Source organism: Varanus komodoensis, unplaced genomic scaffold, assembly GCF_004798865.1.
Source record: "Varanus komodoensis strain SLA01 unplaced genomic scaffold, ASM479886v1 scaffold19, whole genome shotgun sequence".
In the NCBI taxonomy this organism is placed as follows: Eukaryota; Metazoa; Chordata; class Lepidosauria; order Squamata; family Varanidae; genus Varanus; species Varanus komodoensis.
Genome location: NW_025335550.1, coordinates 2,508,236 through 2,525,704, shown reverse-complemented (window position 1 = coordinate 2,525,704; position 17,469 = coordinate 2,508,236). Strand labels below are relative to the sequence as shown.

Genomic DNA, 17,469 nt, shown 5'->3' with positions numbered 1-17,469 from the left:
CTTGCCCCATTCTTTATGACACCCTGCATCTCTGCCTCATTTCCTCTTGTCAAGGATGGTGGGCATTCTCACACCATGGTTTGTATTTCCATGGAGCCAAGTAGGGATGTGCGAGAGATCTGTTTTGGTTTGTTTTGAATCAGCATTTGCTCAGTTTTTACTTCCAGGCCAAAACAGGCTCAACATGGGTGCAAAGGTAGCTTGCGCAAAGATGATTTGTGGAATAAAGGGGAACTTGTTCAGTAGCCTGTCTGCATTTGAGAAATGTGCACTTTTGAAAAACATTCACAAACATGCTTTAACCAATGGAAGAAGGATGCACATGTTTCAAATCCACATTGAGTGGTATATTTGGAAAAATCTGAATGGAAATATGCATATATTTTCATGCCAAAATAAAATGGAAAAGCTTGCAGTCTGAAAAGAACTCTAGTTGGAGCAAGGTTTGAGATGGAATATGGAGAAGTTTGGTGAGCTTACGTTTTGCTGATATGCATGTTGCTTGAACCAAGGTTCATTCAGGAACACTGGCTGCCTCTAGACTGGTGGATAATGATAATGGTGATGCACTCTCGAAGCAACTTGCAAACACACACAACTGCAAATGCAAGTCTGTAACTGATAAAAGAGAAGAGCTTCCCAACTCAGTGCTAACCACAGTCTTCCAGAAAAAAGAAGAGAAATAAATGGTACACAACAGATGATTCTCCTTCCCTGCAGCCTAGTTTGAACACCACAAAAGCTGCGCTCGACAAGTGGTTCATTGTTATAGTGGAAATGCGTGACGCACCTGTGCTGCAAATCCTTCCTTCCTGCAGAAAGCTAACTCAAGAGGGTAAAGAGCACTGGATTTGCCTTGACCCCCCATATTCTGGCTTTCTAGGTACATAGCTTTGTTGGTGGGTTTTTATGAGGTGAATCATTCAAACATGTAACCCTCACCTTCCATTCTGAAGTGATGGAATTGCAAGAGGACTGGGCCAAGTGATATTTCCAAATGTGTAGCTCTGCTGCTTTTTTTTTTTTTTTTTAAATTCAAGAGGACCGTCTAATAATAGGTGTGGTAACCAGGGCAACTACAACAACCACAAAAATGGTGTTAAACCACTTGATAAGAATCAAAATATGAAATCTGTGATCAGTATATTTGTGTGTGTGTATTGAGGATAGAGGACGATTGATGCTGAAAAATGTAATTGTTTTTGTGGCAAACTTAAAGACACTAATGTTTTAGACCAGCATGGTCGGAAACAAATTTCCCAGCAGGCGAACTGGTGCAACCAAAGAAATTGCCCTGGAACGTAAGTGCAGTAAAGCCAAAATGGGATCCAAGCTCCAAAATTCAATATCACTCCTGCATATTTGCAGTATGTCAGCCTGTTGGTTGAACTTTGCAGTAGTATGAAGGTAAGTAAAAAAAAGTCAACAGAGGTCAGAAGCCAAGTGGGCACCAAGAGAGGTGTCTGTGGGCACTTTGGTGTCCACCAGGTATGAAATCTGAGCTTTATGGTTTGAGGCTTTGATCTTGCAGATAGCGCTGCCCCTTGTCCCTCCCAGTGTTCATTTGACACACACCTACCTATCTAGTAGGTCTAGGCATGCCTACTATACCTATAGTAGGTATACCATATTCTTCTGGAGGTCCTCCAGTACTGCTTTTCAGGGAGATGAAAAAATAATTGAATCTCGGGTATCTCATCTTATGGAAGTGGAAATCAGTCCATGAAAGAATTGGCAAGAGATTTAGACTTTCCACTCCTGGCAGCCCAGCCAACATCGCCCAGTTTCAGGGGTTATAGAAGTGGCCGTTTTCCATCAGGAGAACATGGAGTTGCCTGCACCTCTAGCCAAAGGAACTCGGGTGATACTGTTTGTAATGCTCTCTGAGATAGAAGCGCCATGTTGAGCAGTTCTTGGCAAGTGCAAATAGTTGCGGGCCCCCAATGCTTCGATGTTATAGCACCAAAGGACGGCCCAAATTCCAACCACTACAAACTATTCACTAGCTGAACAAGCGACCTATGAAGATTGTAGGATTATTTTCCTTGAGGGCTTTGGGAGAAGGTCAAGGAGACATCCTTAGAATGTTCTTGGTATCAGAATGACAAACCTTAAGCTTAGGATGGTGACTTGTGAATTGTCTCCAAAGAAATGCATTGAGAACATTGCTTACATGAACTGTGGACATGTGGTAAATGGGCAGGTTTTGAAACAAGTCTAAGTTAAATAGAAATGAAGCACATCTCTTCAGACTGTGACCTGGTACCTTGTGTGTCTTGCTCGGGTGCTTTCTCCAGGTGCCCTTGAGGAACAGGTTCAAGGCCCAGCTGGCATCAGGTGATGTTTTACGGGAGACCTCGAGTGGATGGACTGTCAGAGAGATGAGGTATTCAAAGTAGAGGACAGCCCCACCTGGGGATGCATGGCCAACCTGCTCCAGCCTGGAGCTTGGATCAATGTTACTAGTGCAGTATTGATGTGACAACTTCCTGGTATGTTAATTAGCTTTTAAATTCATATCTTCAGGAAAGAAGGGCAGTGCTTTCTGAGTAGACTCTACTCAGAAAGGTGGACTATAAATGTCAATATTTTAAAAAAGTAAATAAATTGCTAGCTTCCAACAGCTGTTATTACTGTTCATTTTATCAGTGATTCTTGTTGCAAAATATGAGCTTGGATTAAAAGGAATTGTGTGAGTGCGTATTTCGCATGCAATATTTTTGTATTACAAATAGCTCTGTTCTAACCCACATTAACCCCATGGTATGTGAATTTTGCCAACTCCCACTGTGTCTTTTAAATCAAATCCAGTGCATCACCAAGTGTGTTCTAATTTCTAAACAAACTCATCTTCCAGTGGAAGTCCTTTAATACTGTACTGCAAATTAGACCATCTAAGATGAATGGAGTATCTTTGTTAATTATGGAGTTTAATTGATCAAAACTACTGGACAGGGTTTTATTTATAGTAATTTCACGCTGGATCAGATTCTAAAATACTAACCAGCTTTTAAAATTTTTTATGAAGGTTAAGATGTGCATTTATCCAGATACCCTCATAATCAGATATACAGGGTTTGTGTGGGCCCCAGATTCCATGTGCACTTCCATGACTCTGGATAGGGTCACAGAGGTGGACATAGCAGGGGAAAGGGAAGGAGGCAATAAACTAGAAAGCATTTCACAGATTGGATGGTAGGAATTCTGAGATGTAGAACCTCTCTCCTCAGTGCTAAAGCCAGCCCCAATTTCTTAAGACGCACATCTGGCTATGCCTCAGCTTGTCAGGATAATGCTTCACCCTTTTCAAATGATGCCCCAAATATGTTTTCAGGACCAAGCAGGACGAGACCACAGAAACTGTTCAGCCATACCTTTTATTCAACCCAGCGGGTGGACAACATGGAGCCTCCCGGGTATCTTGGGCTACAACTCCCATTATCCTAGCCACATGAGCATTGGTGAAGGCCCATGAGAGTTGTAGGCCAAAACATTTGGTACACAAGCCGTTCACCCCTGCTTCAATGGGACAAAGAACATTTGAAGTGAGGGGTTTTAATTGGGAAAACAACTTGGTCCTAACCATGGTCTTAACATGGATAATTCTCTCTCTCTCTCTCTCTCTCTCTCTCACACACACACACACACACACACACACAGACAGCACATGTAAATGTGCTTTGCCTAAAGGATTGCCTTGTCTAAGCTCAAACCCCAAAAGAAGCCAATAAAATCAACTCACCCTGCCAACAGCCACCCATTTTTAAAATTCTCCTAAAATTCTCCTAAATTCCTCTAAACCACAGTAACCTCCGGGCTATAATCCATCAATGATCCATCCAAGGCCCATTTAAAACCAACAAGCCCGGCTTGAAGGAAAAGCCCTTGGAAGTCACCCAACCTTTTCTCTGTGCTCAGCTGGTCCTCACTTCAGCTTCACGCTCCTTGCATCGAGGAGACCTCACCAGAACAATGGCCTGCTCCCTGCTGAATTCAGCACAGCTCCATCTGGCGAGCGGCTGCTGGCGTCTTCCATGACCAGAGGAGGAGGAAGGCTCATCTTCTCCTGGCCTTGCCTGCCCAGCTCGGTCGGATCAGAGCCCTGCTATTTGTATGTAATGAATTTTGCATGCCAGTAGGTAGCAGTGGTGAGCAGAAGCAACAACAGAAACCTGCCAGTCAGTGATGATAATTTATTATTCATTTCTGTTATAGGTGGGGTGTGCAGACAGTTACAGTAATAATTACTAAGACCAGAGTGTTTCCTAGGCAACCGGGTTTTTTTCCCCCTCATTCATGCTGTTGCAGAGACTATGCCTGTAAAGCATGACATTGCTCTATTCTGGGGTTTGTTGCCCTCCTGCTGTTTCAGGTTTGAGGTTAGTTACAGCATCATAAGGGGCTCTCAAGCATAAAGAGCTCAGGCTGGGATTAAAGCCCACAGAGAATGCTATCACCCAACCTCCACCTCCCCTGTTTCACTTTTAAGTAACAAGGTTATAAAAATGCAAATGGCATTTCTGGGTGGTTTATAACTAATATTGGTAAGGATTCCTTTAAGTTGGCAAACATCCCCCACTTTTGTTTTTCAAGGGGGGGGGTGGAGAAGCTCAAAGCCCTTTCATTAAAAAATAAAATTTGCAAACACAGCCGCTCTTTCGTCGCCGTCTTGTTCTCCTTCTTTTCCGTCTCGGCATCTTTCGACTAGAGGGTTGATCAAGCTGAAATGTTTAGCATTATAAATCAATGGGAAACTGCTCTGTGGAGCTAATTGTCAGTGGCATGTTCTTCTTGTTTATCCAGCCTTTTATGATAATGGTTCTTAAAGAGTAAAGTAACACACTGTGCCTGTGGGAACGGGGTCCAAAACCTGGATGGGATACATCAGCTACAGAAGCAGCTGCTTCTTATAGGAAATCCATCAATGAATTGTGTTCTCCTGAATCTGAAGGTTTACTCCCTGTGTGTCTCTGCATTTTTAAAGCATTTTCCTAGCATCGTATGATGATGAAATGAAATATTCCTTTCAGCTAAGCGAGCAGAGAAAGGCTTGATACACATATCTGTGGGGTGGGGTGAAATCTGGATCCCTTTCATTTGGAGGTGAGACACCAAAGCAAACTTCAGCTCCAGCGGCAGTTGCATAATGTTGGTTCGAGGCCAGAAGAATCTCCTGCCTTCAGATGAAATATCCGCTTCCTTAGAAGGCCTTAAGATATATGATTATTGCATTTAGATCTCTTTAAAAGGTTAATGGTGGCAAGGAGTATGTGGGATAAATGTTGCTCAGATGCTAGCCCTCACTACATTATGTCCTCTGAGCATTTGTTGTTTAGGAACTTGGCTCCAAAGATTTTCCATAAGGTGGTGATGCTGCAGAATAGTGAATTTTAGGGTCCTTACATGGCAAGGCGAAACGACTCCTGTGGGTCATCCCTGGAGTCTCTTGGCTTTTGTGAACACAATCAAATAAGCTATAATGGGGAGTTAGCTAAACTCTTGGTATGTAATTTGTCTTGCTTTTCCCAGTGGCCATGCCAGCTGGAGATGATGGGTGACAGACTATGGAACCCTTGTTCATTTCTTTTCAGTCATGAACAGACCTCATCCATCTAGCTTTCTTGCCTTGCATCCTCTCCTCTCCTCTCAAGTTCTCTTTGCTCTGATATCTCCAAACCTATCCTTTTTGAGAACCAAGACTGATCCACATCATCTTGAAGGAGCCAAATATTAAAAACCGATATTGATTAAGTCAGATTACTGCTCCACCCAACCCAGCTCCACTGGCTGGGTGCTCTCCAAAGGGATAGGCAAAGTTCTCTCCTTCTGCTTTAGGACCAAGTTAGGCAGAGACAATTCATGCAGCTGGCAATTGTGTGGATGGTGATAATTATGTTTTCGAGCCAAGCCAAGCCAAGCCAACCCTGCTATTTGCATTGGGAGAGGGAAAAAACTCCCTTTAGTGCCAATGGAAGCTCCCTCCCATGTAAATCTCGGCCGTATGTACATGTATGTGCATATGAGAGAGAATGGGGCTATGGCATGGGGCCAAGCATTAACGCTTCCCATAGGGTGTTGATCCAGATCGTGATGGCAGTGATGCACCCAGGATTGGTCCTTGGGGCAAAGTCCAAACGCCAAGTGCTTCGGTGCATGTTCTGAATGGCCATCAAGCTGTGTTGGGAGACAGGTCCCAAACATGTCAGCACTGGGGCTCACAAATCTCAGTTTTCCCTGTAGCCACAGCAGTGCCATGATGCATGTGAGCGCAAAAGGCAGCTCACACATCATCAGAGCATTCCTTCCATTCACTGGTGCATCTTCCTGTTTAGCCAGTCTGGGCCAACACTTCGGTTGCTGCAGCTTTGCTCCATTGTGTCGGCAGTGTAGAAGCAGTTGTCAGGCATGGACTGGCGGTCCAAGGGGAACAGCAGGGGAAGGAATTGTGGTTTGTGTCCTGCACAACTGAAGTAAAGCACGTCCTGTCTAAAGGTAGCCACCTGTGAGACCACTGAGCCCAAGGCCAACATGATCACACTGCACCGCCTCTACTTAAAAAAATGCCACCCACACCACTGCTCACCTGGTTTGGCCCCGAACCATGCCAGGAATTCGACCTGGTCCTTATACAGGCAAAGTGAATAGCTGGCCACTCACAGACCCTTTCCGTGCAGTGCAGAGAAGAGTGTTCCCTTCAGCAGCCTCCAAAGCTCGGCCAACTCGTCCCTCTCCGCCTCTGGCGTGCCCCCTGGTTCCCATTGCATTCCTAATGCTCCACTGGAAACACGCATTTACAGCTCTCGTGCAGCCCTCCGTGTCGCTGGCCCTCCAGTCCACTCATCCAGGAATGGCTTGCTTTTTTGCTTCACGCCTGTGCACATGTAAGGGGTAGAGAAGAGAGGAAGTGGCCCGAGAAAGAAAGAGCCATGCATTGCTTCCTTTTCATGGCATGCCTGGCCCTCCATCCCTTCAGCTCTGCCCCATCCCCTGTTCGCTATTCCAGAGGGTCAGGAATAGTTCCTCGCTGCTACAGACAGCAGGTGTTTTGCCAGTGGAATGGCTCCAAGGACCGAGCACTGGAGGGACCACTGCTTTAAGGCAAGCTTGAAAAAGGCATTCAGTGAATCACCCGCGGTGAGTAAAAATAGTATCCTTTTCCTGTCTTTCGTTGCTATTCCCTCATGCATTAAAGGAATATGCCTGGGAAGATGGTTTAAGTACATCTATAGGCACATTCATTGAGAACTTGAATGGGATCCCAGTGCCCACCAATGTGGCAAAGCGGGGTGGACGGAGCCCAGAACCCTGTGGTACTCCAGGAAGAACTCTGTCTAATGGTTCAGCGCATGGAGGCAGTGGAACACAGCTCTGGGGTCTTGATTCTCATTCCTTCGACACCCAAGGCTCCGATGCAACAGAGTCAAACATCTCAGACCTGGATTGATTGATTGATATTTTTGGAAGCAACCAATAATGTCTTCATGTAATATGAGATGGCACATGTTGAGTGAATTGTGAAGCAAGTTATCTGTTTGAAGAACTCTGAACGCAGTAGAGTAAATCCAAGAGAATTCTTTGGATCTCAGCCTTACTTGGCAAATCCTGAAATCTTGGCTGTGTGTCTGTGAAGGGGAGAGAAGCCCTGGGACAAACACAGCATTGGTAAGTTTAAAGGCCAAGAGTTCTTCTGTATCTTCTAGAATTTTACAGCCACTCCACTCCATCTGAAATTTTTTCCCCTCCTTTTTTTCTGCCTTAAGAGGAAATGTTGCAATGTGCTACTATACATTTTTCTATCCTGATTCCAAATCCACACACACACACACACACACACACTAAAGATTACTCTGCATCCTAGACAAAGGAAATATTTAAACTGTTAAATCTGAACAAAGATACAGTCTGCATATGACTTCTCTGAAGCCCTATAAAAATTCTTTAAAATTGCCTATTCACTCAAATTTACTGAGTGTAGCAAAAATGTCAAAGGCATAAAGTCAGAGAAGATTGAATAAAATAATGCAGAAAGACAGATTAGTCATGCACAGACCCACACAGCTTTTCACAGCACACAATACCACTTTTTATTATCGCTCCAACTTTACAAAGGCTATGCTCTGTACATAGAGGATGAAACATGGTCAGTCATGTAATCGCTTTGATTCGGAGACTCATTTATCTGGGCCCCTTTCACAAAGACATTGATGAGAGATTTCAGTGTTTCCATAGCATTGTTTTATTTATCATGCATAATGGTGACTGGGGAGTGGGGAGCAGAGAGCAGGAATTAGGTCACACTTCCCCAAATAAAGGAGTTCTGCATAGAAGAGGCATCTTGATAAAAGTTTGCACGGAACAGGCTGGCCGAGCCATGAAGCCGACTGAGGCGTCTGACGTCAGGTGGAAGTTGTAGCTTCTGCATAGCCTGAAGTGCCTGCCTGAGACTCCTCTCGGAAGCTAAACAAGTCAGGCCTGGTTGAAAGCTGGATGGGTGACCTAAAAGGTTGCAAACCACCCAGAGAGCTTCAGCTTCAGGCAGGATAGAAATTCAATGTAAACAATCACAACCACAATCATTTCTGTGCATGTCCAGCAATCCAGTGGACAGTCTGGTGGATCAGTGGTCACACCTGAAGACCTTCTGGGACTATGGCAGAAGCTGGGATGATGCTTTTCCCCTTTTCTCCCTGCATTTTTTCCTCCTCCTAGTTCCATTTCCCCCACTTTTTTTCTTTCTTTTCTTTTTTTGTGGGGAGGGAGGGATGGAAAACAGATTCACCAGTTCCAGGGCTGGCTGGTTTCCATTCCAGGTAGTCACAAAGAATGACCAGCTCCTAGCAGGCCAAAGAACCCCCTTCTGCTTTTTGCCTTGGCCACTGGCCATGGGTGGCCTCGCGGGAGACCTTTCCACCACTAGTCCAACAGCCGTGTACAGCCACTTCTCTGTGCTTTGCTTCTCTCTGTCCATGGAAAGGCAGCTCCTCAGGATGCTACGAACCCCGTAACGCTCCCCCAGGTGTCATAGCTTGTCACCCTAAAAGGTGAGAAAAATTGCCTGTCACAGAGGATGCCGTCCCATCGCCCCTGCAGCAGAAGTATGGGAGATGCCAGATTTTGGCGTTTGGCTGTTTAGGTTTAGTGCTGGGGCGGGAAGGTGCCTGGCCTGCTGACCGGGAGCCATGGACGTCCGTGGCCCCAGTCTCCTCCCCTGCCTGCTTCATGCCCTTTTCCCACACCGAGATGCAGTTGTGAGCTGGAGGCAGCTAGAGCCGCTCGTTCCACAACAGGTGCGGGGCCACGGCCCACTCTTTGGAGCCCCGGCTCCACGGGCAGGGCCTTGTGGCCAGGTTGCCGAAGAACCCACTGGCCTCCCAGCCAGTGCCGAGGGATCGCACCGTGACTTGATTATATTTTTTGCCCCTTTGGCAGAGTGGGAATTCTTTTCTGGTTGTTCTGTTCGAGGCACTAGAAGACTTTGGCGATCTTCATCCATTCTCCTTTCTCCCCTTTCAACTCCTTAATATTGAAAACTGTCAGAGCTCTGAGGTGGGGGTGGGGGGGCATTTTCCAACTTGTTTACCACGCTTCACTTGTGCTCCGTTCTTTCCTTTTTACATATAAAGCTGTCTAGAAATTACCTCTTTCCCTCCCCCTGCTCTGCTCTATGTTTTAAATTTGAGCAATATTTTAATTATTTTTAGAGTGGCGTATTTATTATTTATGCATTCACAAAAGAAAAGCGACTATTTGTCAGTCACAGTTTTGTATCTTGCAAATTTAATAAAGAGCAGCCCTTAAGATAGAATTTCTGAGCCTGCCAAGATTGACAAAAGCCAGCTAATGCAGAAATGTCAACAACAGCCCTCCTCGGCCACTCCGCACTGCCTCGCAATCAAGAGAAAGCTGAGGCTGCATGTAAACAAAAATGTGTATCTGGCAAAATACCTATGGGTGTGGAGATGCCGTGGAGAGAATCCATCGGGGCCGATTCTCACCAAGCCAGATCTTGGTCAGAGCTGAACACCTGCAGGACCTGGGCTGAGGGAATGTCACAGAATTTGAACGTTTGAGTTTGGAGAGTCTCCATCGGATGCCCACATTTCTGGACTCTTTCTGGAGGTCCGGCTACGAGGACTGTCACGGTGACCACCGGCCCTTCAGAATCCCTCCCTGGGCAGAATCCATCCCTGGCACGGTCGCTTTACTACACAGCATGGCTCAGCAGCTGAAGACCAACCGTGTTATTGGACCAGCAGAAGCCACTTGCTGCATCACCACTTCCAGAGAAGTATTAACAGTTTGTTTCCTGTATTCTCGGCAGGATGCGGTTTTTCAAGCGAGGTTTTGTGGAAATGGATAACATGGTAGGGACCTATTAGAAGTTTTGTGGATGTGTCACCAAAACAGTTGTAAATTATTTTCTGCCAGGGTGAACTTTGTTTTTATTTGTTTTTCCATTTGCAGGGAAGAGAAAGTGATGTTCTTCCTTACATGTTATAGGAGCTCCTCATCCAAATGGCGTGGGAAGAGGGCAGAACCTCCTAAGGAAATTATGTGGCAAGAAATAACCAGGAAATAGCAACAAAGATGAGCTGCTCTCAAAGATGAGATTCTGAGTTTACACACAGAATTGATTTACATGTGCATGTTTATTACTCGATTTGGTAATTACCTGCTTAGCAAACAGTTTTGGCTGCTCTGAAGAATAACCCCTAGGAGAGGGAGAGGGAGAGGGCAACCCCATTAATCTTTCCTGAGCTCTCATTGGCTTGATACGATAACCACAGTATCTTCTTGGACTAACACCCTGGGCTGCGTGTTGGAGACATACGTTATACTCGCTCTATGAGGCTAATTGTGGAGAGTAGCGTTGGGCGATTATTCTTCAGGTGTTTGGTCTTATGAGGTTCTACATGGCTGCTTCTTTCCCCAACATGGCCACCATTTGTATGGTGCCCCTGGGAGCAGGGGATTTGGAGCCAGGTGCTGTTGGTAGCCAATGCAAAGGTCTCCCTGCAACATCAGGTGAAGCTGTGCAAGTCCTGGATCCATGTCAAGACTCAGAGACCGCTGATGAGGGCTGATGTCCTTCATGGCCCCTTCCAATGCTATGCTATGAGTCTATGAAACCACAGCTGAGTTCTGGCAAGACGGCAGCCCTGTAGGCCCACGTTCCCCAAGCCTTGGAGACAGTCTTGTTGCTGGCTGTGGGTGGGGCTGCAGTCGTCTGAAAGATCAAGTTTGCACTCTTGGGGCACTCCCAGATTCAGTGCTTTCGCTCAGGACTGGTGGCTTGGCATGCCTTTCCCTAGCTTTGACTGAGGCACCCGTTATGGCCTCTCCTGGACAGGGAACGCCTGGCCAGGCAGGACAGAGGTTAACCCCTTTGAGGCGGGACCCCTGCAGTGCAGAGCTCCCCTGGAGCTGGCTGAGAACGGAGAGCTAGAGAAGTTTGGCACTGCCCCATTACGGCATGCAACTGCTTGGCTGCTGATGCCCTCCAACCCACGTTCAATGGTCTGGTACCAATGCATAGTCTGTGCCGCTTTGGACCAAGATTCTGGGGTGCACACTTCACACCTGTCCACCTGCCCAGTCACTGAGGACATCAGACTGGATGGCTTCAGTGCGTCTACCTTGACCTGTGATCCACTGGATTCCACCTGGAGCAGGGCCTCAGTGCAGTGGTACCTCTCCTGTGGGACTCCCTGCCTCCGGATCCTGGCACCAAAACGATGCTGTTTTCAGAGTTTCCTTAACAGATATTTTTAAATGGATCAATATAGCATTTTTTGCCTCTTAAATCTTTTTTTATTGCCCACTGCCGTGGAATCTTTATATGTGGAGCACTATAAATGTTGCAAATAAATATACTCTAAATGACTGAGCGGCATGTGTTGAGTTGCATGTACCACTGAGCTATCGCTATTTAGATGATGGGGGAAATGTGTTTTCTGTTGCTCCAGAGATTAGAAGTGGCGGAAGTGGGTTAATTCTACAAGAAGAAGGATGGAGAAATGGTTGGATCGTGGAATGGTTGGCTTCCGACAGTGGTGAGTGCTCCTTCATTAAGGATATTTATCAGAGGGTAGACACCCGCCTGCCAGTAATAGGGTACAGCATTTTCTACTTTGGAAGGGATGTTCTTTTGAGATTCCTTCCAAAGCGTGGATTCTCTGAAATGTCATAGACTTAACATTCATATTTCCAAACTCCATGGAGTCTGTCTGACTCTTGCATCTTTGAGTTACCAAAGATGCGAATACTTACATATAGACACACCTCTGTATTATTATTTTTAACTTTGTGCTGTTCACAGCCCTGGGTCCTGTCTGGAGGCAGAATGATATACAAATACTATGAAATAAATAAATGTGCATGAGAATGAAGCGGCCCATACTGACTCATCCATATTTCAGCCTTTATTTACTGTGGCCTGAGAAGGCGAGGCAAAGCTATCCTTTGATAAAGATGGTAAGGGGGAAATCTGAAACTTGCATCCAACAAAGAAGCCTATGATTTAATAGTGAAAGACTTCATGGTGGACTGAAATATCTCTTTGTTTTTCTTTTTAAAGGTAAGGAGGAACAATGGCAGTGGAATTTTGATGACTTTGCTCGGCCCAGGAGACAAACAGCCTTGAATAGCCTGTTGTATTTGGCTTTGACAAGTCAGAGTTCTGAATGGGAGCATATTTAAAAAGTTGCACTAAAGAACTTGAATAGGAAAAGAATCTTTTTTTCCTCCCCAAGGGGACAGCCAATTAGATGGAAGTCTCCCCTTAATGTTCTTAGGGAAGCTGAGTGCCCATGGCTGCTATTCTGTCAGTCCCAGGTTTCTCAGCGGGGCAAGGAAAAGCTAATACCAGAACTTTGTTTCAAGAGCAAATGCAGACAATGGCAAGTATCTGAAATGTGGAAATTACTTTCAAGTTGAAAGGGGAGAGGGAGTGGTTATTTCTGCTCGTGGGCTGTTTGGCTGGGGAAAATTTAACTTTTTCACTTCTAGGAGCCTCACAAGAGTTTGCAAAGTTTGGAAGGAAGGGTTCATTTACGTTTTGCAAAGCATTGCTAAGGGTGGGTGGGATGGGCACAGATTCTGCTAACCTAGGTTGCCCAGGGCCAGGGCAACAGATGAGGCATCCACGGGAGCTGGGTGCCACTGTCCTTGCGGGTGTGAAATCTCAGACATGCAGTGTAGCAGTAGATTGCCAGAAGGAGGCTAAGTATGAATCCATGCCCTAAAATGTAGGGCCTCGTTTCTGATAACATTTGAAGGGATCCTGGAATGAACCTTTGAGTGGCCAAGGTGGAGGTGGACTAAAAGGAAGACTAAGGAAGACTAGTTTAGGAACTCTGTACCAAAAAGATGGTAAGGTATAATACTATACATCTCTACTCGGGACCAACACACCCACTCCCACTGCCAGCTCCAACAGTCCTTTCTAAGGTCTTCTCTGAGAAAGGGATGGTCTTCCCACCATTATTTCAACATTTGTGAAGGAAATGTACATCTATGAGTCATTTAAGCATTTTCTCAACAATCCATGCAACAAACTTTTAAGATAGTACTCAATGAGGAATGAAATACTTCTTTCAGTCTGGGAACCGAATGCATTTCAGAGAAGCGCAGGGTGGTCATATTGCAATGATGGAGGCAACGGAGGTTAAAAATCCCCAAAAATCATATTTTAGGGTGAAGCCTTACTGCCAGGAACAGAGCCTTACAAGAGCTCAAATCAAGCCAGAGTTTTCCCTATCAGTGAATACAACAAAACAGTTGGACTTCAGACACATCACGAGAAGGCAGGACTCCCTGGAGGAGACAATCTTGGTGAAAGCGAAAGGCAGAAATTGAAAGGGGAGAGCAAATATGAGCGGAGGCGAAACCACACAGGAGGTCCCCGCCTCCAGCTTGGAAGAACTGGGTCATGCTTCCATGGACAGGACATTCATGGAGCCACCAGAAGCCAGAGATGCCTTGACGGCACATCACCGCCACAACAGTAGGCTAGTGTGAAACTCAAAAGGGTGCACGTGTGTGTGTGTGTGGGGGGGGGGTTTGCCTGTGGCCCGTCAGAGGCATGTGGCTGCCATTGCCCTCCTCCGTCACGCTGCTGAATTTGGCGGCAACGTATTATCACCCTCCATTAAAACAAAACAAAACAAAACAAAACAAAACAAAACAAAACAAAGACTTCCCCACCAAAACAAAGAAGCAGTGCTGCTTTTATCACTATGGGGCACTAAAAGGACAAAGTTAGCTCATCCTGCCAGCCATGGTTTTTTCCAGGGAGGCTCCAGACCGCATAGCTCCTCACCAGCACCCCAAAACTGCCCCTCAGTGCATTAAATATTTTCGAAGGGGGAAAGGATTGGATTGTGCATTTGTCTTCCACTAGTGGAAGGTTCCTTTGCCAAATTTTCAAGGATTCTCTTTCCCCACCGGACCAGGGCCTCAACATCACAGCTCAACTCATCCAGCAGAGCTCCTTGACCCTTTTGGGTTGATTGCTGGGGGCTGGTAGGAAGGAGGGAGTTGAGAAGCCCACTTTTGCCAGCTCAGTTGCTCCTGACTCAGTCCGGATCCTGCCAGAGAAGTTGGAACCTTGCAGCTCATTCTGGTCCAAATAAATGGCAGCTCCTTGTTTGGTTAATGTTTTCCAGGCTGGAGGGAGATTGGAAGACTTGAGCCCAGAAGTACCGATACAACAAACCATTCTATAAATGGGGACCCTAAATAGAAATTATGCATTATGCCAACATATATAACCATATGTTTGGAAGTATGGCTATGATGACTTAATGCATGTGCTACAGTATGAATTTTATAGTGTTATGCATCTGCAGCTGAGATCGTGTTAGGGAAAAAAAATACAAAAAATGGGACGACTGAAATGGAAACTTTTGTTACTTATAATGTTAATGAAACCAGTTTATCAGGCGGTGCAGAGGAAGTAGAATATTTAGTGCCATTTAATGTCTAATCATCAGCATTTCTTTGAATAAATCACATTACATTGTCTAAAACCTGAAAAGAGTATGCTTGTAACACTTTTAATAAAGAGTAGGGTTTTTTATTAAAGGGAAACTCTTTGCTATCTCTGACATGCATCCCTATTAGAAAAATTCTACTTGTCCTTTCTGATGCTAACTTTTGCCATTAGCAAGGCAATACCCTGGGACATTTGGCCTCAGAAGCAAAAGGCTGTGTGTGTGTGTGTGTGTGTGTGTGTGTGTGTGTGAGAGAGAGAGAGAGAGAGAGAGAGAGAGAGAGAGAGAGAGAGAGAGAGAGAGAGAGAGAGAGAATTCTGGCCCATCCCATCCTGCCATTCAAAGGCTCCATTTAGCTTTGGCATGGCTTGGCTGTGAACCATAAATGCTAATTAATGGCCAGCTGAAGTTGGAACACCCACCTGCTTTTGTTGACAATAAAAAAGAGTCAAGGTTGTTTGTTTGTTTGTTTTGTTTTTGTGGTTTAAATGGATTTGGAGATAGAGGAGGTGGGTAGCATGCAAGTGTTTGAATTTTAGCAAGAAGCAACCTTGGGGAGCTGGAAGTACGTGTGGTTGCTCTGAGGTGTACATGATGTTTAGTTGTGTGGTATGTTGAGAAATGATTCCCGGTCAGGTCTACCAGTCTTGTTTACTGCCTGCCGCACTTGTGTACCTGTAAGCAGATGAATGCTACAAAACAAGCACCAGCTCTCTTCGGATCCATATCCTGGGTGGGTCGTGAAGGTAGACTAGGGCAGCAGTCAGACAGGGACCAAGACAAGCTGGACACTTTCCTCCCATGTCCCCAGGAAGGACCATGGAAGGACACTCCTACCAGACTCGATGGAAGCTTCTGCCTTGGGGTGAAAGAAGCTTCAGGAAGCAGCCATTTTCAGTGGGACCACTGCATGGAAGGAGGGGGTTCCCCTTGGCTCCCACGGGACCATGGTTCTGATTCCCTGACAGCATGTGTGGCAGTCCTGAGGTGAGCAGTTCCTTCTGGGGAGGACATCTGGTTGTGTGTGGACAACTATGTGGTTGGTAAATTCATGTGCAAACACACCGATGCACACGCACACACACGTACATATACCCACCCACCACCCACACACACACTCCGCTGAAACCTTCAGTGTCTGGGCTCAACCATAGCCATCGACAGAGGGCTTGGGGCATAAAGTCAAGTTACGCCATTGACGGTTCATCTCATTTTTCATACATACAAAAGAATTAACCCAGCTCCATCTGATGCTCTCTCGGTTGCCCACAGCTGTCTCTCTCACTGTAACATTTAAGCGAATTGCAATGAACCTATAAGTCATCATAAATGAAAATGATGGCCGTCGTCTTCAGGTCCTTTGATTAATGGAAATATGGGCAGTTGGACACAGACTAGATAGTTATAAATGCTGCTGTCAGAGGAAAATAATTATTGTATTAATAAGGAAGTGGTGAGAAGCCGGACCTGAGGAGAAAAATATATTTGTGTTGCACGCTTATTGCCTGTATGAGATTCATCTGTGACCCTTAAAAAAAAATCAGATGCACATTTTAATACAATTAAAGTGGTGTGGGAAGCTTCGTTCCCACGCCGCAGACTTTCAGCCAAAAATGGGTTTTTCAAAAATGGGCTTCATATTCGTTCTGACTCGGTCTTGCACATCGACTTGAGCTGGGATCTTGCAGAGGCAGGGACAGGGAATAAGTCAGGGGTCTTCCTTCCGAATAGATTTGCCCTGGAAGAGGGCTGTTGTCCGGGGGAGCCCGAGGGAAGATGTCTATGTATGGGCGAGTGGGCGTGTGTGCGGGGCACAGCAATGGGGGAAAGAAAAGCGCTGGCATCTCTTATTATACCTGAAACACAATTCTGATATGTACTAAATATTATGACTACCACAAGCCTGACGATAATTGATTCACCCACACAGCCATTTAGTCTGCGAGCTGTTCGTTTTACAAATTCTACAATCTTTTAGAAATTCTTTCAGTGGAGAAGATTGCTCCTTGGCTTCAGATTCATTATGGTGATTGAATCCTCTTCAATAGAGAACTGTTTAAAAGAGGACATCCATGTGTGTCTCACTCAGAGCGAAGGCACATAGGTTAAAAGCTTGTCTGTGTGGCATAATTCACGGCTGCTATGCCAAACAATCACTTTTTATTGTGACCTTCATAAGATACAAAAAGGCAACAGAATAAAGCAGCAGCTTATGTGTATGCATGTGTGTGAGAGAGGGAGTGTGTGCATAGTTTTAGCTAACCAACATCCGAAGTGTCTGGGATTTCTAATTAAATAACCAATTAATAATGGAGAATAGAAAGAGATTTTTCCCTCCCCCTTCTAAATGCATGACCATAATTAATCCGAATACCTAAAAATAAAAACATCCCACCACCCAAACCTCGGCCTGTCTTGCTTTCAGAGGGGGTGCATAGAGAAATGTAGACGAGGGGTTTAAATATTCTGGCACACC

The 17,469-nt window shown here is 45.5% G+C and overlaps 1 long non-coding RNA gene across 1 annotated transcript; it reads left to right on the top strand.

Moving 5' to 3' along the window:
• The first annotated feature begins 10,301 nt into the window (after nucleotides 1–10,301).
• Nucleotides 10,302–13,037, top strand: LOC123022224. The gene is made up of 3 exons (XR_006414497.1): nucleotides 10,302–10,664; nucleotides 11,967–12,053; nucleotides 12,578–13,037. It is a non-coding gene; the product is annotated as an uncharacterized LOC123022224 (long non-coding RNA).
• Nucleotides 13,038–17,469: the final 4,432 nt, after the last annotated feature.